The 26,233-nt window shown below is 36.1% G+C and overlaps 1 protein-coding gene across 18 annotated transcripts in view; it reads right to left on the bottom strand.

The window, feature by feature from the left end:
* Nucleotides 1–26,233, bottom strand: part of LOC108528181 (uncharacterized) — a 172,121-nt gene that overhangs the window by 123,994 nt on the left and 21,894 nt on the right. For 13 of the 18 annotated variants that reach the window (XR_001885052.1, XR_001885050.1, XR_001885054.1 and 10 more), the window contains 2 exons: nt 21,377–21,498; nt 20,269–20,370 (listed from right to left, as the gene is read on the bottom strand). The exons of 2 other annotated variants lie outside the window; for them this stretch is intronic. The gene's annotated coding sequence lies outside the window, so the exon portion shown is untranslated. Of the gene's footprint in view, nt 1–11,108; nt 11,150–12,073; nt 12,198–13,609; nt 13,644–20,268; nt 20,371–21,376; nt 21,499–21,626; nt 21,702–26,233 lie in introns of those variants that run through there. 3 more of the 18 variants (XR_001885062.1, XR_001885053.1, XR_001885063.1) reach the window with 3 other exon arrangements.

Raw genomic sequence — 26,233 nt, 5'->3', positions numbered from 1 at the left:
CTATAATAAGTCTTTTTATTTCACACTCAAATCTTTTCTAAGACAAAATATTATTCACTCAACAACAATTAAAATGAAGAATTCCTAATAAGAATTAGATAAGAAGCCAGGCGCAGTGGCTCACGCCTGTAATCCCAGCACCTTGGGAGGCCGAGGCGGGCAGATCACAAGGTCAGGAGATTGAGACCATCCTGGCTAACACGGTGAAACCCTGTCTCTACTAAAAATAGAAAAATTAGCCAGGCTTGGTGGCGGGCGCCTATAGTCCCAGGTACTCGGGAGGCTGAGGCAGGAGAATGGCATGAACCTGGCAGGCGGAGCTTGCAGTGAGCCGAGATCACGCCACCGCACTCCAGCCTGGGCGACACAGCCAGACTCCGTCTCAAAAAAAAAAAAAAAGAATTAGATAAGAAATAACAAAATAAAGGCATCCTTAATTTAACATTAAACAAGTTATCATGAAACAATTTAATGAAAATAAATCCCATTTTCCATACTTAAAATCATATGATTCCTAGTAGTAAGATTTTCATTTTCCTTACTCGGTATCCATAAATACATTCTTAATTCAAATAATGAGAAAAATGATGTAGGAAGGCCTATATGGAAGGCCTATACCCAAAGGATTATCCTATGACCCTGCCAGGCAGAGAAGTAGATCATCCAGGAAACAAGTAAATTATGATCCAGCTGGTGTAAAAGCGATACCAAAAATCTGATTGAAGAACCTCTATTGGTCCACCTCCTGTGAACATTTTTAAAGAGGTTCACCACCATCTACGTTATTAGCAATATTAGGCTAGGCATATCACATGGAAGATCATTTCCAAAGTGGGATGCTCCTAACTCTTGGTTCTCCATTGTCACTGCTTGTCCAAAAGCCAAAAACTATGTTTCAGAAAACACAGACTTTAAAACAGGCATCTATAGGAATTGGATGGTATGTAATTTTAGGAAGCAATATCTTTTCCAAAATATGATAAATATGATATCTGCAAAGCAGAAAGTATGTTAAGGAAAGTTAACTCATGTGTTACTAGAGCAAGAGATTTAACAGAATGAGAGGTTCAGACAACAAAAATGGAAGGAATAAAGTTCGTACCTTTGCTCATCTGTGACAAAGCTCTCTCTTTGGTCATGTCTGTGGCATAACTATAGCCACTATAAAATAATAAGTTAAAAAATGCATTAGAGAAGGTAAAAAGAAAAAAATAAAAAACAATGTGAAAATAAATATTTGAGGAAAAAACTTGTCTTTTAAAATAATAAATACAAAAAATTTAAAAATTAAAATAGAAACAGAAGTCCTTAGAGAGAGATTTCCTTCTACAATAAAGGCAAAAGTTTTAAACAATCAGCATATACATGACAACATGAAACTTTAAAACAGTGTTAACATGTTGATATATACATCAGAATAAGTCTGTAAGAAGCAAGAAATAAAAGATACTGAAAACACAATAAAACAGAAAACTATAGCCCAATATCCCTCATAAGCATAGATGCAAAATTCTCAAAAGATACAAGCAAACTAAATTCAACAGCACATTAAAAAGATCATTCATTATGATCAGGTGGGATTCATCTTAAAGATACAAAACAATAAATGTGATATACCACATTAACAGACAGACAAAAACTATACAATCTTTTCAATAGATGCAGAAAAGCATTTGACAAAATTCAACTTCTCTCCATGATTAAAAACTCTCAACAAATTAAATATACAAGACACTTAAACATAATAAAGGTCACATATGACAAACCTATGGCTAACATCATGCAAAATATCAGGAAGAAGACAAGGATGCCTACTTTCACCACTTCTATTCAACATAATACTGGAAGTTCCAGGTAGAGCAATTAGACAAGAGAAAGAAATAAAAGGCATGCAAACCGGAAAGGAGGAAGTAAAACTATCTTTTTGCATATGACATGATCTTATATATAGAAAACCCTAAAGACTCCACCAAAAAAAACTGTTAGAATAAATGAATTCAGTAAAGTTGCAGGATACAAAATCCATATACAAAAATCAGCATAATTTCTATACGCTAATGGTGAACTATGTGGGAAAAAAAATAGAAAACAATTCCATTTCAAATAGCTACCAAAAAGTAAGATACCTAAGAATAACCTTAACCAAGGAGGTGAAAGATCTCTACACTGAAAACTATAAAGCACTGATGAAAGAAATTGAAGAGGGCACAAACAAATGGAAAGATATCCTATGTTCATAGACTGGAAGAATATTGTTAAAATTGTCATACTACCCAAAGTGATCTGCAGGTTTAATGCAATATCTATCAAAATACCAATGACATTCTTCATGGAAATAGAAAAAAATCCTAAAATTAATATAGAATCCCAAAAACGCCAAATAGCAAAAGCAATCCTAAGCTTAAAGAACAAAGCTGGAAGCATCACACTACCTGACTTCAAAATATACTACAAAGCTATAATAACCAAAACAGCTTGGTACTGGCATAAAAACAGACAAATAAACCAATGGAACAGAATAGAGTCGAGAAATAAATTTATGTACCTACAGTCAACTGATTTTCAACAAAGGTGCAAAGAACAAACATTACAAAAAAGACAATGTCTTCAATAAGTGACGATGAGAAAACTGAATATCCATATGTAAAAGAATGAGAATAGATCCCTACCTCTCATTGATATGGTTTGGCTCTGTGTCCTCACCCAAATCTCATCTTGTAGCTCCCATAAGTCCCACGTGTTGTGGGAGGGACCTGGTGGGAGATGATTGAATCATGGGAGTGGGTCTTTCCTGTGCTGTTCTCATGAGAGTGAATGGGTCTCATGAGATCTGATGGTTTTAAAAATGGGAGTTTCTCTGCACAAGCTCTCTTTTTGCCTGCTGCCATCCAGGTAAGATGTGTCTTGCTCCTCCTTGCCTTCTGCTATGATTGTGAGGCCTCCCCAGCCATGTGGAACTCTAAGTCCAATAAACCTCTTTATTTTGTAAATTGCCCAGTCTCAGGTATTTCTTTATCAACAGCATGAAAATGGACTAATACACTCATCATGTACAAATACACTCGCCATGTACAAAAATCAGCTCAAAATGGATTAGACTTAACTATAAAATCCAAATCATGAAATTATTAGAAAAAAAAATATAGAGGAGATGGGTATGGCATTGGGATAGACAGGAATTTTTTAAATAAGACCTTAAACATATAGACAACAAAAACAAAAATACACAAATGAGATTACATCAAACTAAGATGCTTTTACACAGCAAAGGAAACAATTAACAGAGTGAAGAAACAAATATTCTCCTATTCTCCTACAGAAGAGGAGGAAATATTTGCATATTGTACATCTGACAAGGGGTTAATATCCAGAATATATAAGGAACTTAACAACAACAACAAAACTCAATTTTAAAATGGGCAAAAAGGCCGGGCGCGGTGGCTCAAGCCTGTAATCCCAGCACTTTGGGAGGCCAAGACGGGCGGATCACGAGGTCAGGAGATCGAGACCATCCTGGCTAACACGGTGAAACCCCATCTCTACCAAAATACAAAAAAACTAGCCGGGCGAGGTGGCGGGCACCTGTAGTCCCAGCTACTCAGGAGGCTGAGGCAGGAGAATGGCGTAAACCCAGGAGGCGGAGCTTGCAGTGAGCTGAGATCTGGCCACTGCACTCCAGTCCGGGCGACAGAGCGAGACTCCGCCTCAAAAAAAAATAAATAAATAAAATAAAATAAAATAAAATAAAATGGGCAAAAGACCTCAATAGACATTTCTCAACAGACAACATACAAATGGTCAATAGGTATATGAAAAAATGCTCAACATCACTCATCAGCAGGGAAATGCAAATCAAAACCACTATGAGATACCACCTCACTCCAGTTAGAGTGACTATTTTCAAAAAGACAAAAGAAAACAAGTATTGGCAAGGATGTGGAAAAAAAGAAACACACTGTTGATAGGATTGTAAATTAGTAGTCATTATAAAAAAACAGTATGGTGGTTCTTTAAAAATCTTAAAATAGAACTACCATATGATCCAGCAATCCCACTAATGGATATACAGCAGGTACTCTAATAACATTGTTTCATTCAATGTCCTTTCATTAAAAGGCACATAAGAAAAAAAATGGATTCTCAGCTACGCCACTGTCTGTCTGGAATTGCACATTTTCCTCATGTCTGTGTGGGTTTTCTCTGGCTATTCCAGTTTCCCCACACATCTCAAAAATGTCCATGGTAGGTGAATTGGCATATCTACATGGTCCAGCCTGAGTGAGTGTGGGTGTCAGTGAGCCTTGCAATGGGATGGTGTACTGTCCAAGGCTAGTTCCTTCCTTGTGCCCTGAGCTGCAGGGATGGACTCCAGCCACATACAACCCTGAACTGGCATAATGGGTTGGAAAATGAATGAATTAATGAATACAAATTATTTTAAATAAAAAGTCACGGCTGGGCACAATGGCTCACACCTATAATCCCAGCACTTTAGGAGGCTGAGGCAGGCAGATCTCTTGAGTTCAGGAGTTCAAGACCTGCCTAGACAATATGGTAAAACTCCATCTCTACTAAAAATACAAAAAATTAGCCATGCATGGTGGCATGGGCCTATAGTCCCCCGCTACTTTGGAGGCTCAGATGGGAGGATCACCTGAACCCAGGAAGCTGAGGCTGCAGTGAGTCATAACTGCACCACTGCACTCCAGCCTGGGTGATGGGAGTGTGACCCTGTTTCAAAAATGAAAAATTAAATAAATAAATATTCACAAAATATACAATAATCACACAAATGTACAACAAACAAATGCTGCATGAAAGTGTTGAGCATGCCCACCATATTTGTAACTGTTTTTGAACTAAGCAGTTGTAGGAAATGCTTCTTGTAAATTTTCTTCACAAACATTTATTCCTTGATGTAATGCACTGCCACTACAACCACTGTCACTCACTGATTCACAAAAAAAAAGAGTAAATAATTATCTTGTTTTTATTAATCTTTCTTAAATATACATATAATTCACATTTATTTCAATGTTTAGTATTAGAAGTGTTGTGGGTCTTTAGAAGTTTAGTGATGTTTTTATAATCAGAAATATACCATAGGAACTGTCCCTTGTTTATATCAATTAGCCATTGTAAAAATTGGTTTCATTATACATCACTTCACTTAAAGTCAGTTTTCAAGAACTTATAGACAATGTTAAGGGAGGATTACTGTATATCCAAAGGAAAGGAAATCAGTATATCAAAAAGACATCTGGGCCAGGTGTAGTGGTTCATGCCTGTAATCCCAACACTTTGGGAGGCCAAGGCAGGCGGATCACTTGAGGTCAGGAATTCGAGACCAACCAGGCCAATGTGGCAAAACCCCATCTCTACAAAAAATACAAAAATGAGGCAGAAGTGGTGGTGTGAGCCTATAATCCCAGATACTCAGGAGGCTGAGGTAGGAGAATCACTTGAACCTGAGAGGTGGAGGTTGCAGTGAGCTGAGATTGCGCCACTGCACTCCAGCCTGGGTGAAAGAGCAAGACTCCATCCCAAAAACAAAACAAAAAAACAGATACCTTCGCTCCCATGTTTATTTCAGCACTACTTACAATAGCCAAGATAGAGAATCAACCTTAGTATTCAACAACAGATGAATGGATAAAGATAACATGGCATATATACATAATGGAATACCATTCATCTATTAAAAAAAAAATGAAATCCTGTCATTTGTGACAACATGGATGAACCTGGAGGACAACATGTTAAGTGAAATAAGCCAGATACAGAAAGCAAATAACACACGATCTCACTCATATGTAGGATCTTCAAAAAAATTATAGAGGCAGAGAGAACAGTGGTCACCAGCAACTGGAGAGGGATCTGGGGAAGGAGTGAATGGAGGATGGGAAGAGGTTGGTCAATGGGTTCAAAGTTACAATTAGACAAGAGGAGTAAGTTCTTGTGTTCTATTACACAGTAAGGGGACTATGGTTAACATTAAAGTATTCTCTATTACAAACAGCCAGAAGAGAGCTTTTGACAGTTCTCAGCACAAAGAAATGATTATGAGATGATGGATACACTAAGTAACCTGATTGGATCATTATACAAGTATATCATAAATACATATATACATATACTTGTATAATGTACATATTATAAATACATATGTCAATTAAATTTTAACTAAATAAGAGACAGAAAGGAATAAAAAATAAAGCAGTGTCAGTGTCTTATGATACTAAGACAACCTATGTGAATTAGCCCAAGATAAGCCCACCACGTACAATCAAAAAGGCAAATCACTTGGCTCCTAGAATATGCCTCATGCCCATAAGTACAACTCAGGAATATTGATTAACTTAATACATTTCTATGTGATCAGTTTACTCTGAATGTTTTAAAATCATCACCAGCATCATTTCAAAAATTTTATACTACAGTTGTCATTGGTTTTATAAATATGCAAAAATGATGTTTGGGTATCTGAGGATAAATGTGTCATGAAAAAGAAAATGGAGAATCATTAATGTTGAATACTCTCTTTGAATGGAAGGAATATGTCTGATGAGTATCTGTCACCTGTTTAAAAAGAAAAAAGTAAGATCTTTCAGAGTAGTCCTGAGATCTAGTCTCCATAAAGATGTTTCTGGTTTCTATTTCCTTTTCTTTCTTTGTATTTCAAGGGCTGTAGCTCGCTCTGCTTGCAAAGTCCATCATTCTTTGCAGCTCTAGTATTTTACCAAATAGGCTCAAGGGGCTGTTCTCATGGAATCTTATCTGCTTGCCAGCATCCATTTACTTTTCTGACATTCCAACACTAACAATTGCTTTGAAGCCTTCAGTGTTTCCTCTATAATGCAAATAGATAGAGGTAGTTTTAACATGATTTTTGACACTTAACTCAAAAGTGACCTGTTATGGTTTTAGTGGAGTTGTGCTAAAAATCTAAAACAGGAACATATTCTAGAAATGTGCATGCCAAGATAAAGAAGAATTTTTCCTTTCAAAAACAGTTTAAACACACACAAAAACACACACACATGTACACTTTGCCACTGGAAAATACAATAAAATTTTGGTACAACTGAAATTGACAGACTCCGAGGGATAAAAAGCATGGGAACACCAATACAAAAAAATAGTCACTCTGTTCTACTGTGCAAGTATATGCGTGCTTATGATGACACACATATTACTGGTTTAATAGAAGAAAATGACTTTTACTTTAGCAGTTTAAAATTAATGCTTCAAAACACTTTCCAACATTAGCCTCACTTTTTCTTTTCTCCTGCCTCAGGTTTCCCCAACCACCTCTAAGTGTCACCAATGTACCCACCTTCCACCTGCAGATTCTGTCCTACCATTGTATCTGAGTTAATTTTGACTGAGGTAAGAAATACCTAAACTGCTTTAAAGCACACTTCATGTACATCTTACCATTTGGTCATTCACCACATTGAGGTAGGAGAGATAAATTGGAAGGAGGCAAGAATGGTAAATACAGTCAATTGGTTTCCATGGTGTCTACCAAGTCTCACTCCTCCCCTGTGATAAGCAGGCCCACCATAAAGTTTCTGAGGCTTCCTTTGCCTCTCCTGTATTCCAGTCAGAATAAATGAGTTCACATTACACTTTTTCCTCCTAGGAACAGTATGTTAAGCCATGGTCTTTCAGTCTTCCTTAATGGAAATCATTATCCTAATCCTGATAGCTATGGCCTTAAACCTAGTGGCTTTGCCTCCTCCCTAAATGTATCAGTGGACTTCTTCCTATATGACTGTTCTCTTAAATTGGAATTACCAACTCAGTTTCTTACTGCTTGGTTGATATACCTATGGGGCCTTTGCAACTTTACCCTGGATCCCCTGAACAGTTTTTACTCAAAGTATAACTGGATATAATCAAAAATTTGAACATCAGCACCATTGTCCCTCAAACCTTCCATTACCCCTTTATTAGAACAGCAACCTTTCCACGTGTCCTGTTTGAGAAATGAAACCTAGTGTCAGTCCTGGCCTTTCCATCCTGTATGAGCTACTCAACCAGAATGACTCAATAACGAGCAGGGCAAGAATCAAATAAGGAAGCAAGACACTCACATTGGTGTGAATTTAAGGGGGTGTCAAAAAAAAAAAAACTCGGCAAACACATTAAACAATATTTTAATGCAATGTTTTAAACAATCAAAATTAATGTAAAAATCTACGATGAACAAAATATCAAAATTTTAAATAGTTTTACTTATTTTTCTTTTTGCCTCAGGTTCCAATATGGCAAAGTACTTTTAGTGATTCTGTCTTTATTTAAAGTTTTGACATTTTATTCATTGTGTATTTTGTGTGAGGCAAATGCCTTGCTCATCTCACCTTAGTCCTGACCCTGCCAACAAGTACCAGGGTAAAACATAGTACATGAAAAATGTGACCTTGATAGTAATACTCATGAAGAACAAAAACTGGCTTAGAAAATTTTCTCTAGTTGGAATGTAAAATTTGAAATAAATTACTTAGGATGAAATAAAATCTGTGAAAGTATGACAATTTATTAAGACCTAAAAATTTCAAAATTATAAACTATCTTCTTGAACTTCTATTTTCAGTAATGGAAGGTTAGGTTATTTGAACCTTGGCATTATTGATATTTGGGGCTAAGTAATTTGTTTGTCGTTGGGGGTGGCCCGTGCATTATAGTACAATCAACAGCATTGCTGGTCTCTTCCCAACAGGTGACAGTAGTTCCCCCAACCCCAGTTCTAACAACTAAAATATCTCCAAACAGTATCAAATGTTCCCTAGGGGAAAATATCACCCCCAGTTGAAAACCACTAGTTGAGGCCATCCCTCATGCTGAAAACTGAAAATGCAGAATTTTTTAAAATGCAATCTCTCAAAGCACTAAGCTGACAATGGGGAACTGTCATGCCAAATTCTGGGTGAAGTTAAAAAAAACCCAGCGTTTACCTTTCTGGTAAGAAGAATATCGAACACCTAAGCCAATTTGCCTTAAGGACATTTGCCAGTTGGTAAATTTAAGCTTCAATTCTGAAATATCAAAGGCAAGGCATTTAGAAATCAAGGCTCAAGATCCCACATAAGGTGGCACATAGAATAGAAAACTCTCTCTGCATTAAGTTAGACCTCAAAGGGCTATACCTAGAATGAAACCTGCCATCCTCATTTCCCACCCACACCAAGGACTAGGTTGTCTGGACACTAAGAGGAGCAGAGGAGGAAAGAAAAGAGAAATGGCAAAGGAGGGAAAAGTCTGTCTAAAAATCTCTGGCCACAGCCTGGCCCTCATTAGGATTTACTGAACAGGTTATGATCCCAAGATCCTTGGCAAAAGCAAATGCAAATTCTTCCTAAAAGGTATGTTCATTCTAAGCCTCCAGGACTGTCCAAATAATTTTGCAAGGGCAGTAACAAAGATAACCATGCATACAAGGAAGCAAAGCAACATGGGCAAAAATATACATAATTACAGGACAACTGAAACAGACCTATTAAGACTTCAGATATTAGAATTATCAGATACAAATTACAAAACTACACTTGCTGTATTTAAAAAATTAAATGGCATAATTGAAAACATCTGCAGGGATAGGAAACTACAAAAAAATGGAAAAGTAATTTGAAAAAGAGTCAAATGAAATTTCTAGAAATGAAAACACAATGATTGAAATTTAAAACTCAATGTATTGCATTTGCAGCAGATCAGATCCAGAAAATGATAGAACTAGTGAACTGGAAGGCAGATCAGAAAAAAAAAAAAAAAAAAAAAAAAAAAAAATGACTCAGAGAGTAGCCTAGGAACCAGCATGCATAAAATGGTGAGAAAATCTAATATATGTTTACTCTTGAGTTCCAGAAGGAGAGAAGAAGGAATATTTGCAGAAGCAAACTCATATTTTATCAATGGTAACTTACAAACTTTTTAAACAACTCTGAAATCATGACACATCTCAAAACTGAAAGTTTTTTTTTATTACTGTTGACCAGACAGCAATCATAATGTATTGTGCTATTCATGTTATCCTCACTTCAGCTGCCTTATGCGCATTATTGGTAGTAAATAAGTTGAGTTTAATTGTTGTTTAAAATGTCTTCAAATACTATGATTCGGCATTGAGAAGTTATTGTGAGGTGTATTGCACTTCCAAAAAGTTTGTTAAAAGTGTATATACAAAGGCCCACAGTCTGACATTAGTGAAGAAAATATTTGTAATTGAAGTAATGGCTACAGTTCAATGGTCATTAGATTCCTGCAAAGCAAGAAAAGAGAAATGGGAAAGGAGGGACTAAGTACTTAACAGGACCTAAGAAATAAAAATACTTGAGACTCGAGCTCAAAAAATAAAATATTTTTATACAAAGTTAATTTAAAACTAAAGATAAGTGGGAACTCAGTAATTAAATGAACAAATATAGGACATGATTATATGAGGAACCATAGATCAGGAAATTAATAAAAGTGAAAACTAATTTTCACTATGAGCTCACAGGTAGCCAAGACAAAAAGGCAAATGGTACATTACGGTCATTTGTCAAAAGTTGCATATTCATTAGAAGACAGAAACTTTCATTAGCCCTAAATTACTATAAAAACTAGCATGGATTCTAATATGCTGTAGAATATATAATTATATGGGTTGGCACATTATATAATTTAATCTTGGAGAAGAAACAGACATCTCAAAATAGTTGACTTTACACTGCCTGCTATTATTTTCGAGTCCCCAGGCAGCATACTCTGAAGAATTTCCAAATAATCCTAATAAATTATATGAAATCCTAATCTTAAAGTCTCAATCTTAAATATAAAATTAGAATAACTGTTAGTAATTTGTAATAGCCATGCAAAAAAATGAGTTACTCAGCGGGGCACAGTGGCTCACGCCTGTAATCCCAGCACTTTGGGAGGCCGAGGTGGGCGGATCATGAAGTCAAGAGATCGAGACCGTCCTGGCCAACATGGTGCAACCCCCATCTCTACTAAAATTACAAAAATTAGCTGGGCGTGGTGGCGCACCTGTAATTCCAGCTACTTGGGAGGCTGAGGTAGGAGAATCACTTGAACCCAGGAGGTGGATGTTGCTGTGAGCTGAGATTGCACCGCTGCACTCCAGCCTGGCGACACAGCAAGATTCCGTCTAAAAAACAAAGAGTTATTCTGTAGGTATATCTAATCTAATAACATCAATGATATCAGAAATTATAAGAATGACTACAAAGAGTTTACACCTACTGGGGGGCTTTTGATAAGAAAAAGTATGCAGAGATGGATTGGATATTAAAGACTTAGTATGAGCAGTGTGAGGACAGTTTAGCAGGGCCAGGGGTAGGGAGGAACACTTAAGTCCCTATAGAGTTAAGATGGGTTACACAGTTTGTTAACAAACATCCCATAATCTCCATGGCTTAGTACAACAAAAATGTATTTCTCACTTATGCTACATGCACAAAATTCATCAATGAGGGTTTCTACTTCATATTCACTTAAGAACCAAGGCTGACAGAGGTTCTGCTATTTTGTGGATACACCATAAAGTACTGGTAACCTACCCCCAGTTCCCCACAACCCCATCACCAGCTACAAAGTGGCTAGAAAATTAGAGTACTTGTTTTTGACAAGCATTAAGTATCTCTGTAACTATTCCCAGCTATTAGTGTTTCCATACTACAAAAGGACTTAATGTTTTGGAACAGACACAAAATAGAAACATCCACTATCTCTAAGGCCAAATTCATTTCACTCTATGCTAAACTTCTATTAAGGAATAAAAGGCAGTAGGTGGGCATTAATCCACACTTTTGCCTCTTATGCAAATTGCTCTTTTTCTCTTCCTTCTCTCACACTTTTACTCCTGCACATTTCTTTAAACGTTAGTCATTTTTTGGCCCAAGCCTGAATATACTGTAATACTTTCCTAGCACCTACTTAACCTACTCTTCTTTTGTTGTTAATTTCATTAATTTTACCTTAACCTCAGTTTTTAAACATTTCATTCCACCCACATAATTCACATAATAATTCTCATTCTACTAGGGAGACAAAGTCAGTCAAATAAACTCACTTGTAGTTACCAAAAGAGATCATAGGAAATTTCATCCACAGAAGTCTAGGAATCTCTTTACACAGACAAGAGGCTGTCCCAAGGGATCCAGGAGCCTTGCTAACAAGTTTTATATAGAGACAATCTGAGTGGGATAGGAAAAAATCATGGTCTTCAGATTCAGACAGATTGAGTTTGAATTCCTGCTCTTTCACTTAGTGGTTGTATAACTGTGGGCAAGTTAATTAACCTCTCGAAATTTTCCAAAACTGTTCTCAAAAATCTCTAGATACCAATATCAAAGAAATATAAATTATTTAAAGAGGAGGTTGACTATTTTATACATTGCAATTATCATAAGATTTATGTAATAAAAATTTACATGAAGCAAGTCAGAGGGAAACAGTTTTTTCATTGGGTTAACAACAACATTTTGCCTCTTTCCTAGGCCTCAACTCTAATCAGCAAACTACAAAATAATAGGGTCCATAAGTAGTTTTGCATGTCATTCTTTTTCAGTACTGGCATATACAGAGCATTCAATAAATATTTGTTAATGAACAAACGGATGCCAGCTATTATCTCTGAAATTGATCGCTTTCATTTCAAGGAAGTTGCCTAATATGTTCTCTGATGATAGTTTCATAGTTTGACATTAGGCATTTCTGTGACTTGTGACATAAATAATGGGGGATGGGAGAGAATGACCAACTGTGATGGTTAGTTTTACGGCTCAATTTGGCTATGTTATAGTACCCACTTATTTAATCAAACACTAACCTAGATGTTACTGTGAAGTGTTCTGTAGATGTTGTTAACGTCTACAATCAGCTAACTTTAAGTAAAAGAGATTAACTTTTAATAATGTGAGTGGATCTTACCCCATGAGTTGAAGGCCTTAAGAGAAAAAACTGAGGGTCCTGGATGAGAAGAAATTCTGCCTTAAGACTTGCAGCATCACCTGCTGTGTGAGTTTCCAGCCTGCCAGCCTGCCCTACAGATTTCAGACTTGCCAGTCCCCACAACTGTGTGAGCCAATTTCTTAAAATAAATCATATATGTGTGTGTGTGAGTATGTGTATGTATATGCATATGCATATGTATATGCATATATATGTATTTTATTGGTTCTGTTTCTCTGGAGAATACTGACTGATACACCAACAAAAGTGTATATTATTTGAGGCTTTAAAGTACTAGGTAGACATCAAAAGTAGAATGTACTAAATGCTATTACATGTTGCTGTAGACCATTAGTTTTAACTAAAACAATGCCTTCTTTATGTTCTTCTTTGATATCAATCCAAAATGACTGATTCCAGCCAGCATCTATCACCGTTAACATCCATGTCCCTTGAATCTCTTTGCAAAATAATGTATACATTTCTCAGAATCAAAACCAAATATCATTGAATCCAATTAAAAGGGGATCTAAAAAAATTATTTTACATATTATCTATAACATCAACAGCAAGGAGGCCTAGAATCATACAAAATACACTTATGCCATTTTACCATTTATGTAATAAAAAGATATCATAATTCTGTACTCCATACCTATTAATCTGTAGTTCCAACTTTTAGCATATGCCTAAATAAGAGAAATAAAGAACTAATCAAATCCAGGCCAAGGAAGGATTTAACCAGAAATATTCAAAAGGGCCATAAATATTAATATACAGACACTATTTAAAATCTGCTTATATCATCAGAATAGAAAATGTCAGTGTTAACATACAAAACTAAAATAGGCATACCAATGTAATGTTGGTATTGACCAATACAATATAAATTTATGTAATATGAGACACTTGGACCATGTTACAAAAATGCAAATGTTATTGTCTTTGACATGTCAATCAGAAAAAGGGAGAGAGAATCAGTGTCAAGGATTAAAGTAAAAATTGTGGAATGTTAAGGCTGGCAGATTTTATTTATACTGGACATCCTGACCCCTTTACACACTTACTTAGAAAAGCAAAAACCAGAAATTCCTTCTTAAATATTTTCCTTCAGTTTTCCTGAAGGAAATCTGCAGATATTTCATTTCCTCTCTCAATGACTGTCCTATTACTAAATTGCTCAATGGGACCAATTAAGCATCAAGTTGTATATCACAAATGGAGACAACCTAGCAATCTGTTTAATCAACATAAACAATCAAACTAATTCAATCAATTTATGTGGCCAAAAAAATATTTTCTGTCTCCCCCCTTCCCCTGCTGTTCTTTCATTCCCACGTCTTATGGTCTGGTCACAGCAACAAAAGCCCATTTTACCATACATGGTTTACCTCAGTATGTCTAAAGAAGTACAACAATGCCTCTAGATTCCAAATGTCCAGCTATGTCAAAATGCAGAATGTATCAAGTTAGACTGGAGAATGGCATTGTTTTACGGCTCCAGTTCAGTTTATGGTCTTCTCACAAAACCTACTAAAGTTAAAAAAAGACTTAAAGTTTTTTCTATAATTAATAAACTGGATCAGGCATGGTGGCTCACGCCTGTAATTCTAGCACTTTGCGAGGCCAAGGTGGGTGGATCACTTGAGATCAGGAGTTCAAGACCAGCTTGGCCAACTTGGTGAGACCCTGTCTCTACTAAAACTACAAAAAAAAGAAAAAAAGAAAAAAAAAACTTAGTTGGGCATGGTGGCACATGCCTATAATTTCAGCTACTCAGGAGGCTGAGGTAGGAGAATCACTTGAACCCGGGAAGCAAAGGTTGCAGTGAATCAAGACCGTGCCACTGCACTCCAGTCTGGGTGACAGAGTGAGACTCTGCCTAAAGAAAAATTAATTAATTAATTAATTAATTAAACTGATGCTTTATCTTTCCATTTCTAATTCCTTAAATTCAATTATACCAGGGTGGTCTATATTGCTAAAAACATATTTGGAGGATTAACATTTTAGTCATAATTTGTAAATGAATGTAATAACTGATTATTTATATAATTCATTGCCTAATCAGGAATAAGACTTTAATCCCATAAAAGATGTTTAGTAGCAATTTTAACTACTAAGCACAAAATAAATAGTGTTAGGGGATTGAAAATTAAATTTCAAGGTAGCCAAAGCATAAATTCAAGAACTTTAGATCATGTTAAAGAGAACAAAATACTAAGGGAAAAAAATTGCCATGTATACACAACTATGTATAATAATACATTGCTACCCTATATGTTCACATAAATTCAGTAGAATATTACTCAGAAGGGTAATATTACTCAGAAAGGTAATAAGGATTTTTTTTTATAAAACATATCCTTATAAAGACAATGAAATAGCAAGAAAACAATTTTAGTTCTAATAGAAAAAACCTTATTCATAAAACAAAGAAAGTAAGAGGAAAGGCACTGAAACTCTGAGGTATTAATTACTCTGCTTTTACATAGGGGTAGGTACAGCAGTACAATTCTATGGTCCTTATATACACAAAGCTTCCATTAACTTCTGATAAGTCTGCCTTCATGAGAAACACAGAATTACTTTCTCATATACATTTTTTTTTATTAGTAAGAGGATCTCATAATGACACTTACACAGGCCCTACATTCCCATGCATGAGAATTCTCAGTGAAGTGACTTCACTTTTACTAAGGGAATGACTGAATTTTGTGCAGGATTCTCAATTCTTAATATATCAATAACATTAAAGAGTGCCCATTTTCACATATACACCATAGAATACTATGCAGCCACAAAAAAGGATGAGTTCATGTCCTTTGCAGGGACATGGATGAAGCTGGAAACCATCATTCTCAGCAAACTAACACAGGAACAGAAAACCAAACACTGCATGTTCTCACTCATAAGTGGGAGATGAACAATGAGAACACATGGACATAGGGAGAGGAACATCACACACCAGGGCCCTATCGAGCAGTGGGGGGCTAGGGAGGAGAAATGCCTAACGTAGATGACTGGTTAACAGGTGCAGCAAACCACCATGGCACGTGCATACGTATGTAACAAACCTGCATGTGCTGCACATGTATCCCAGAACTTAAAGTACAATTAAAAAAAAAAAAAGAGTGCCCATTTTATTTTCAATTGTTTAGATAAATGGGATTAAAGAAAATATAGTTATGCTAAAGGAATTTTCTACCACTCAGTTGCCAGTAGAGTTATGCATGAAGAATTCATATTAAGTCAAAAGAGAACAGAATATATTTGAAAGCAGAGTTGACCCCCTTGATTCGGTTTAACGAATGGAAATACTCAAGATTCAGGTCACTATGGACCCTTTTCCCTACTCAAAAAGAGACCCTCCCTATTAATAACCATTAGAATGCTCCACATTTTTAAGTTTGCAACATCATGGCCTCATTGCAAATTGGATATTTAGGGAAAACTACATTTCCTTCCAAGGAAAATGTTTTTTAAATGCACAATTTCTCTATCATGCATTTTTTAAATAATAAGAACAGAAATCTAACTGTTTTGCAACTAGGCTCAGGCAACTGCCCAGGCAGCTTATAGAACTGATATCAACAGTTTTATGCCTGTCAGAAAATCATTCAAAAGACTTTTTTAATTTGAAAAATAACATCATCACTGTGGATTCCACCCTGAAATCCGAAGGCAGGAATTATATTGTGTTGTTAAAATGTTAGCAAGTGCATTTCATTTTTTGAAAAGGCAATTTAGTTTTCCTGAAATAAAGAGCTGATTATATCTCTTATTACTGTTACAAGAATTTGATGTATCACAAAGTGAAAGAGTTACAGCATGTGTCAACTATCAACCAGGAAAAATGAACCTGATACATAATTCACTTTGAGAATGTCTAGTTAGTCAATCAAGTGATTTGTAATTATGAAGGGTGCCAGAAATTGAATGAAGAATGGGACACAGTAAAATTCTTAGTGGTTTTTTTTTTAATATTCTTATTTCATTATGTGGCTTTTATTGCCATTTTGATCACTGTTTTCAGCAGCACAAATTAAATCACATATACTTACTTAGAAGTTTTTGACTACTAAATAGACTAAGGATATACAAGTTGAATGACCAGAGTATAGAATGTCTTCCTACAAAATTAAAGGTTTTAGTGTTTACAGTTTGAACAAGGAAAATTTCATTCCTTCCAATCTCCTCCACCCTCTCCCCACTTTATTTGACTTACTTAGTAAATATGCCACTCATTCTAACATGGTGTATTTCTATATATTCTAAAATAAGTGAAATCATTTAACAGAACCTAGTTAATATCAGAAACCTTAAGCTTCCTTTTAATATCTTCATTGTAATTCCTCAGTTAAAACTATAATATAATGATAGTCAAAGAACATTTAACTTCTAATTAATATAATCTCAGTAAATAGACAAAATATAAAATCAACTTATAGCCTAATATATTACTAAAGGGGTAACGTGATAAATGAGTGTTTTTTGAAGTGTAAACTACTGAACCATGTAAGAATGTGCCATTCTGACAATACTGGCCATTATAAGCTTTTTCATCAGCATTGCATGACACAGAATTACACAGCATTAAAGTAAATGGAACTTTAAATATGGTAACAAATGTGCTCCTCCTTTGATTCACTCTTCATAATTTTTAAGCAGAAGGGTCCTTTTCCAGCTTTAGACTGATTATAACACAAGATCTCCATAGAGAAAGTAACAGAGTTCTTAAACTCCATTATACTCATTACTGAAATTTAGTATTAATTTTTAAATTCAGCTGTATAAATTTTGTGGGTAAATTTCCAATAATAAATGTTTGGTTTTTCAAAATAACAAAATTCCAGACACACATAATACATTTACTCCAAGAAACTAGTATAATTATGGTGAGACCTTGGGAAAGATACTGTTTTCCACACTGAATATTCCCGGAAAAGTGTAGCAGCACTCCACTTGGGAATTCACATTATCACCATTATCACACCAACTGCTAGAATCACCTTTTCTTTCCTGTTTAACTTATTCATTCATTCATTCCACAAATGCTCATTAAGTAACTACTCTTGCCAGGTATTATGCTAGAAATTGGGGACATGAAAATGAATTTAAAACATAGTCTTTGTACTTGCCCTTAAGAAATCTACAGTCTAGTAAGAAGAAGACATAAGTAAATAAAAACAATGAAATATAGGCTCTAGAAGAGATCTATATCTTGGAAATTTCAGTGACAGAGGTCAGTAGTCAAGAAGGACTTCAAAGTGTTCACCAAGTTCAATCCTGAATGAAAGTTGGTACCTATCAGGGAGCAAAGAGGAAAGCCTATAATGGTAAGAAGGAGAATATGAATGAAGACAAAAGTGCAAAATAGCTTATTATGGTAGGATGAATACAAGCTAGTCAGTTTAACTGGGGTTTAACATGAAAGAAGTACATACGATGTTGGGTGGTAACGGAAAAGGCTGCCAGAAGCCTCTTTCAAAAACAATTCATATTGATGGTTAGGCTAGTTACAATCATGTGAGGTCATGTACTTGTAGGATAAGGATCCTCTTCCCTCATATCTAAAAGTAGTTTCGACCTCAGTGAGCATCAGTGCTACAAATTTTTGACCTTGGGATTTGTTTATACTGTAAAGAAGAAAAGTTGAAAGATAATAACAATTACAAAAAAAAAAAAAAAAACAGGACACTAGCAAAGCAAGACTGTAAAGAAAATTTACTTTGACAACCTGACAATGGTGATAACTCAAGTGAAAGCAACTAGAATAAAGAGGGTCAAAGCAACATAAGTGACTGCAGCAAGTTACTTATATATACTCACATATATATATACATACTTCATGATTATATAAGATTTGGTCAAATTATAAATGTAATTAGTACAGTAAAATGAAGTTATGATTACTAAATACTATTAAATGATATTGACCCTAAACTGCAGATAGCTATGTAGATATACTACTGACTCTTGTAATGATATCAAATATATAGAAGTCAAGCCCATCCTGGCTAACACAGTGAAACCCCGTCTCTACTAAAAACACAAAATATTAGCCAGGTGTGGTGGTGGGCGCCTATAGTCCCAGCCACTCAGGAGGCTGAGGCAGGAGAATGGCGTGAACCTAGGAGGCTAAGATTGTAGTGAGCCAAGATCACGCCACTGCACTCCAGCCTGGGCAACAGAGCGAGACTCTGTCTCAAAAAAAAAAAAAAAAAAAGTCAAGCAGTGTATCTCTGGAATAGCAAACTTGCAACAAGCATTAACAATGGCCACCTGTTGACCGACTAAATAACCTATTTGAAAATGGAAGAGAGGCCGGGTGCGGTGGCTCACACCTGTAATCCCAGCACTTTGGGAGGCCAAGGCAGGCGGATCATGAGGTCAGGAGATCAAGACCATCCTGGCTAACACGGTGAAACCCCGTCTCTACTACAAGTACAAAAAATTAGCCAGGCGTGGTGGTGGGCGCCTGTAGTCCCGGCTACTCGGGAGGCTGAGGCAGGAGAATGGTGTGAACCCAGGAAGTGAAGCTTGCAGTGAGCCAGATCGCGCCACTGCACTCCAGCCTCGGTGACAGAGTGAGACTCAGTCTCAAAAAAAGAAAAAGAAAAAAAGAAAATGGAAGAGAATCTTGGCTGAAATTTCCTGGTATCAGTAACATACACTTTTTTTTTTTTTTTTTTTGAGACACAGTCTTGCTCTGTCACCCAGGCTGGAGTGCAGTGGTGCGATCTCACCTCACTGCAGCCTCCGCCTCCCAGGTTCAAGCGATTCTCGTGCCTCAGCCTCCCAAGTGAAGTGTTTTTAGTACAGACAGGATTTCAACATGTTGGCCAGGCTGGTTTGAAACTCCTGGCCTCAAGTGATCTTCCCGCCTTGGCCTCCCAAAGTGCTGGGATTACAGGCATAAGCTACTGCACCTGGCCTAGTAATACAGTTTTAAAATAAGTATACAACATATGTGATCAATAGGACTCTTTTCTAGTGTATGTACTCAAATAAGAGTCATGAATTATAAGTTAGCTGGCATGTGTTATAAGGAGTGAGAATGGAGATGACAGATAGAAGTTAATCAAACAAATTTTAAGTATATTCATAGACAACAAATTATAACTTGCATTATTTTCCACCATTGTGTTGATTTCTTTGTTGTCCTTTTGGCTCAAGTAATGAAGCATCATGGTTCAAGATCCCAATAACGTCTCATAAAACAAAGTTTAAGACAAATTGTTGTTTGATAACACTGCAAAGATAAAATAACATTAACATGATCTTTCATGTATGAAGATGACACTGACTCACCATCAATAGAGATGAGCTGCAAGTTGTTGTTCCATAGTGGAGATGGGCTTGCTGATCTAGCCAATTCTCTTGCCAAAGCTCCCAGTGAATGGCAGCTTACATCTGTAAGATGATTGTTACCAGTGGTCACAGAAAATAACAAAATAAAATGATCTATACAGAAATAAAACCTATGTTTTTGGTCCCAAACTACCATATTCTGATAAACTTTTAAAAAGTCACAGAAATGTATAAATACTGTATGATTCTTTTATTAAAAATTATACATGTAGTTACTCTGATCAATTCATTGTATTGTATATATTACTTACATAAATACACAAATGATGAAAGCCTGATCCCCTACCTAAGAATGTTCTCAGCTATCTTAACTAAAACAAAGATTGTTTCTGACTTGCAAAATCAGAAGTGCATAATGATGATGCTCAAAACATGAAAGCATGCCAACTTTACATCCCTCATCACCAGTAGCAATAACTGAGGAAATTACAGAATATTTTTGTTAATTTTAGAAATATTCTCTATAGCATTAAATGTAATATGACCACAGCCAAAATTACTTTGATATTTCCTAGAATTCTGAAAAATACTTCCATTTTTTATGAAGAAAAAATACTTTAGTTGCTAGTTACAGTGTTCATTCTTGTTAATACAGAGGTTTTACAATAAAATAGTTCCACTGACTCCTGATATGGAATTTTATCAGTTTCTAGTTGAATCTCCTTCATAAAATTGAGAAGCTGATAAAATATTACTGGAAGACATTGTTTGTAAGTAAAATTAATGTTACATGCTTCTTTATTATTTGAAAGAATAAGAAACTAGATTAACAACTTAAAAATTAATAAGAAGCCATTAAAACTAGATACAAGTCAAAATCACAATGCTAAGTGCCTATGATGAGCAAGGCAGTATTTAGAGGTTCTGTGAACAAGTGTAAAAATAACAAGGCATAGAACATAACCTCAAAGAAATCACAATTTAGATATTACTGAAACATTCTTATTTCAGTTCTCCATAGGTTGTTTACAAAAACAACAGCTAGATTCTAACCCAGATCCTCTGTTAGGACAGGAAGGATGATGCGGAAAAGTACAGCATCACCTACCATGGCATGGTAGCTACCATAAGGATGCAGCTCTGGGGCTCCTCTTGCATATGGAAATAAGGAAATTTTAATAGAAATATTGAGAACATCTGCTGCAACCTGTGATGCAGGCCCACTGCTACCTGCAAACAAATAAAATTCATTAATTTTAAGATACCATATAAACATTTCCAGGCACAATTCTGTTTTAATGGGTCATGAAGCAAGTATATTCTCAACAACTTTCCATTATCATACCCCACCAACTCACCAAACTTGGATGTCTTCCACTAGATTGCAAACTCCTAAAGTTCCTCTTCATTTTGGTTTCCAATTTCTACAATGCCTAGCAGCACAAATAACTCAGTCTAGTAAGAAATTAAGATTAAGACCGGCTACTAAAATACTCTGTAACCAGTTCTATAATAAGTTTTATAGAAAGTACTACAGACACTAAAATGAAGGAAAAACTGGCTTTAAAGAATGAGTAGCTGCTGAATAGAGAGACAAGCAGAGAAAAAGCATTCTTAGTGGGAGAAAGAGGTAAAAGTTAGGGAGGTACAAAAGGGCACACAATATTCTGAGAATTTCAAGTATTTTTTTGGGAAAGCAGCAAATAAAAAGACAAAGGCATGAGAAAGATAACGGAGATGACTTATATGCTAAAAAGCTGAACCTGTATCCTGACTAAAGGAGTGAAGACAGGAAAGTGAAGTGATCATTAAAAAGATCTTGACAGCCATATGAAAGATGGGAGGAAGAACATGACTGAAGGCAATGGACTAAATCACACAAGACAAAGCTGGTTTGACCTAATGGTATATGGAGTTATGGTGACCCAACTCACCACCAATGACCATTAGGTCTGTTACCCACTAAGTCACAAATCCAGGTACATATTTAGACAATACTACAGACACTGATTTATTTTAGAAAACTGTTTACGTAATATAATCTCAATGAAAAAAATGGCAGGAATTCGACACAGGAATATCAACGTGAATATATTAATAATGAGTAGTAGGATTAGAGGTCATGTTTTTCTTGTCATTGATATATTCCAAATGTTCTACATAATAAAATTAAAAATAAATTATACAACAATTTCTTGAAGCTGTGATAGCTAAAACTTGCATTAACCCTAAAAAGCCTCACCCAGGATCACCTGACAATATAATTGGGCCCAAAGCCTTCTTCACCACCACAGCTCACTATGCCTAAAATATTTATTCCTATATCAGGACTTTACCCCATGTTCTTTCTGCTTCTGTAGCACCCTCTGGCCTCAAATGCCCATCTAAATCTCAACTTCATCATACCACCAGTTACAATGATCTTATACATGCATTACCTGCTCCATACATTTTCACATCCAATCATACGCAATTTATTGAAAACCATCTTCAGTAGTTCTCCTATTTGTTCTTCCTACAGTTTTTATATAAGAACAGACTAGTGCAAGTCAGTCCTATCCCAAAGCAAATATTCATACATGACTCATTTATGGACGTATGCACATATAATTATTCCAATGTTTTGATAAACAAACTTATGTATATAACCAGTATTAAAGAGTTTTCTTTTTTTTTTTTTAATCTTTTTTTTTTTTTTTTTTTTTGAGATGGAGTCTGGCTCTGTCGCCCAGGCTGTAGTGCAGTGGCCGGATCTCAGCTCACTGCAAGCTCCGCCTCCCGGGTTTACACCATTCTCCTGGCTCAGCCTCCCGAGTAGCTGGGACTACAGGTGCCCGCCACCTCGCCTGGTTAATCTATCTTCAGAAAAGTTGCCTACTGTTATGGGTTGAATTGTTTCCTCCCAAAATATGTTGTAGCCTTAACCTCCAACTCCTGTGAATGTGACGTTATTTGGAGATAGGATCTTTGCAAATAATCAAGTTAAAACAAAATCATTAGGGTGGGCCCTAATCCAATGTGACTGGTATCCTTATAAAGAGGTACATTTGGACACAAAGACAGACATGCACACAGGAAGAACTCCATGTGAAGGCAGAGATCAAGGTGATAGATCTATAAGCCAAGGAATGTCAAAGATTGCCAGCAAACCACCAGCAGCTAGGAAAGAAGCATGGAACAGATTCTCCCTCATACCCCTTAGAAACAACCAACACCTTGATCTCAGACTTCTATCCTCCAGAACTGAGAGACAATAGATTTCTGTTGAGTCAGCCACCCAGTTTGTGGTATTTTGCTATAGCCTCCATAGAAAAATAACACAACTACTAAGGGAAACCATGATTTCTTTCGCTGAAAGTCACTAAAAACAAAAACATTTGTAAGATTACAAATCAAAAAAAAATCTTGCTATTCATTTCTCACTCTGGTAGCAAATGTGCTATTTAATAGCTAAGCCAATCTAGTGCCAAAAATTTCTAAGAATAAACATGATTCATCCTTCATCCTATATAGTATCATTTACACAGACAGCATCACATAATCAAACATTAGAGAATGTAATCATTCTATAGATATTAGGATAAGAGAGTAAAATGAAGTTATATAAATTTTTCTTGGTAATGGGTAGAGTTGCTTTGTGAATTTTCATGCTGTGAAAATGTGATCTGACCCATAATACAACCAAAACATAGTACAATGAGTTACCTGATGAACAATAATCTTGGTACAGACTAAGAATGGGCTCTGAAGTAACACATACTTCAATTCAAATCCTTGCTCTGTCACTCACTAGTTACAGGCATATCTTGAAGATACTGCAAGTTTAATTCCAGATCACAGCAATAAAGCAAATATTGCACAAAGCAAGTCACACAAATTTTGTTTCCCAGTGCACATAAAAGTTATGTCTACACTATAATGCAGTCTATCAAATATGTAATTACATTATGTCTAAAAAACTATGTACACACCTTAATTTAAAAACATTGCTAAAAAAATGTGAATGATCATCTGAGCCTTCAGTGAGATGTAATCTTTTTGCTGGTGGAGGGTCTTGCCTTGAAGTTGATGACTGCTGACTGATCAAGGTGGTGATTGCTGAAGTTTTGGTAGCTGTGGCAATTTCTTAAAATAAGACAACAATAAAGTTTGCCCCACTGATCGACTCTTCCTTTAATGAAAGATTTCTCTGTGGCATGCAATGCTGTTTGATAGCATTTTACCCACAGTACAGCTTCTTTCAAAACTGGAGTCAATCCCTTCAAACCCTGCTGTTGCTTTATCAACTAAGTTTATATAATGTTCCAAATCTGTTATTACTTCAACAGTGTTCACAGCATCTTTACCAGGAGTACATTCCATCTCAAGAAACCAGTTTTTTTTTTTTTTTTTTTTTTTTTTTTTTTTTTTTTTTGCTCATCCATAAGAAACAACGCATCCGTTCAAGTTTAATCATGTAATTGCAGCAATTCGGTCACATCTTCAGGCCCCACGTCTAATTATAGTTCTTGCTATTTCTACCACATCTGCAGTTACTTCCTCCTCCAAAGTCCTGAACCCCTCAAAGTCACCCATGAGTGCTGGAATCAACTTCTTCCAATATCTTGTCCATGTTGATATTCTGAGCTCCTCCCATGGATCACAAATGTTCTTAATGGCAGCTAGAAGGATGAATCTTTTCTAGAAGACTTCCAATTGATTTTGTCCAAATGCATCAGAGGAATCACTACGTATGACAGCTATAGCCTCATAAAATGTATTTCTTTTTTTTTTTTTTTTTTTCTGAGATGGAGTCTTGCTCTGTCGCCCAAGTTGGAGTGCAGTGGCACGATCTCGGCTCACTGCAACCTCCACCCCCCAGGTTCAAGCAATTCTCCTGCCTCAGCCTCCCTAGTAACTGGGATTACAGGCATGTGCCACCACACCCAGTTAATGTTTTGTATTTTTAGTACAGACAGGGTTTCACCATGTGGGCCAGGCTGGTCTCGAACTCCTGACCTCAGGTGATCCAACTGCCTTGGTCTCCCAAAGTGCTGGGATTACAGGCAGGAGCCACCGCTCCTAGACTCAAAATGTATTTCTTAGTTAATAAAACTTGAAAGTTGAAATTACTCCTTGATCTATGGGCTATAGAATACATGTTGTATTAGCAGACATGAAAACAATATGAATCTCCTTGTGTATCTCCATCAGAGCTCTTGGGTGGCCAGGTGCATTGTCAAGGAGCTGTAATAGTTTGAAAGGAATCTTTTTTTTCTAAGCAGCAAGTCTAAAACAGTGGGTTTAAAATATTCAATAAACCGTGTGATAAACACATGTGCTGTCGTCCTGACTTTGTTACTCTGTTTAAAAAGCAAAGGCATGGAAGATTCAGCATAATTCTTAGAGGCCCTAGGATTTTTGGAATGGCAAATGGGCATTGGCTTCAACTTAAAGTCACCAGCTGGTTTAGCCTCTAACAAGAGTCAGTCTATTCTTTGAGGCTTTGAAATCAGGCATTGGACTTCTCTGCTCTAGCTATGAAAGTCCTAGATAGCATCTTCTTCCAATAGAAGGCCATTTCATCTACATTGAACATACGTTGTTTGCTGTAGCCACTTTTGTCAATCATCTTAGCTAGATCTTCTGGGTAACTTGCTATAGCTTCTACAGCAACATTTGCTGCTTCAACTTATACTTTTATGTTCTGGAGACTACTTCTTTCCTTAGGCCTCATGAACCAACTTCTGCTAGCTTCAATCATTTTCTCTGTAACTTCCTCAGCCTTCACATAATCGAAGAGAGTTAGGGCTTTGTTCTAGATTAGGCTTTCACCTAATACTGTGGCTGGTTTGATCTTCTATCCAGACCACTCACACTTTCTCTACAATAAGACTGTTTTACTTTTTTATTGTTTGTGTTTTCCTTGGAATAACACTTTCAATTTCCTTCAAAAACTTCTTTTGCTTCCACAACTTGGATGTTT

The sequence above is a fragment of the Rhinopithecus bieti genome, unplaced genomic scaffold (genome assembly GCF_001698545.2).
Source record: "Rhinopithecus bieti isolate Rb0 unplaced genomic scaffold, ASM169854v2 scaffold_5026, whole genome shotgun sequence".
Taxonomy (NCBI): Eukaryota; Metazoa; Chordata; class Mammalia; order Primates; family Cercopithecidae; genus Rhinopithecus; species Rhinopithecus bieti.
This window is presented reverse-complemented; position numbering and strand designations above follow the sequence as displayed.